This window comes from Micromys minutus (genome assembly GCF_963924665.1).
Source record: "Micromys minutus genome assembly, chromosome: 26".
Lineage (NCBI taxonomy): Eukaryota > Metazoa > Chordata > Mammalia > Rodentia > Muridae > Micromys > Micromys minutus.
Window position 1 is genome coordinate 36,623,351 of NC_137961.1, and position 1,446 is coordinate 36,624,796.

Here is a 1,446-nt window from a genome sequence, read left to right on the forward strand (position 1 = left end):
ACCACAACCGCAGCCCGCTCCGGGCCCCGCCCCGGGCCCGCCCCGCCCACGCCCCCAGCTCCGCCCCGTCGTAGCCCCGCCCCCAGCCCAGGGCCGCCCCAGATTCTGCAGGGTACTGTGTGCGATCTTTGCGATCTCCTTTTTTTCTTTTGTCTTTGGTCACCGTTGTGGAGTCAAGTTGCGAGCTGAGGCAACCAAAACGCACCTCCCTAGCACACTCTCTCTGGACTGTCTAGACACCACTCCCACGGAGGAGGGACAGGCACTTGGGATGGCTGACACTACAAACGCCATCTTTCACGTGGGCGGAACTAGTCTCTGCTTGACGCGCCGCCGTTTCCTCGTGGGACTCCGTAAGTTCCGGCGTCGCATTTTCAATGTGCTTTGCCAGCCTTGAGGCGCCAGAGGCAGCTGGCCGGGCGGAGGCTGTCTTGTGCTTTGTATCTTCCAAAGGCTGCTCAGGAAATACCTCGGCAGAGCATAGCTAGTACCATCTGCGTTAGGGATACCTGCTGGGTCCCCGAAGCATAGTTAGAGGTTCTAAGTAGTTTTGGTTTTTTGATCAGCAGGTAGTGGGGTGCTCAACAAATATTTAATGAATGAGTGGATTTCTTTTTGTCCGCATGACATAGATAACTGCCATAAGTCAGTGTGCAGACTGTGCACGTTCATTCCACAACAAGCACAATTTGTTAATTCTTTCCCCTCTGTGCGTAGGACAAACATTCCGTGTTTTCTTCTAAACGTCATTTTTTTTTTTTTTTTTTTTTTTTTTTTTTTTTTGCCAAACAGCACAGTGCACTTTTTTAACTTTTTGGAAAGTAGCACCTTGACGTTTAATATGTTTGATTTCTTTTGGTTTGTAGCTGTATTTTGGCTTTTCGCTACATATGGGTAGTGTTTAATATTCTCCAACAGCTTTTCATTTATAGAAAGAGAAAGGAATTAATAACAAAATACTTATCAACATCACCTTCGGGTATTGTATGCTTTGTTTATAACCCAGCAACTGTTATCAAGTTCTTACACTGTTTTGTATAGTGCTCTTCAGACTACACAAAGGATTATCTGTAGAGTTAAAAATGCATCCAGACACACAGAAATGGAATAGAACCATATTTGGAAGGCTAGGATTAAGAGAGAGATGCTGTAGGTTAAAGTGGGCGAGTTTGCATGAGGAATTGACATTGGCATTTATACTATATCCCACACTGAAAAGTTAATAGGTTTTAAGTACTATCACACACACACATGCGCACACACACACACACACACACACACACAGAGAGAGAGAGAGAGAGAGAGAGAGAGAGAGAGAGACACAGAGAGACAGAGAGAGGAGGGAGATTGCTTGCCTGTAGTAACCCAGAGCTATCAGTGTAACTGTTGATTGGGTCAGTTTTGTGTGACTCCAAAGCCCACTAGGTATAGAAGATATGTTTGGTC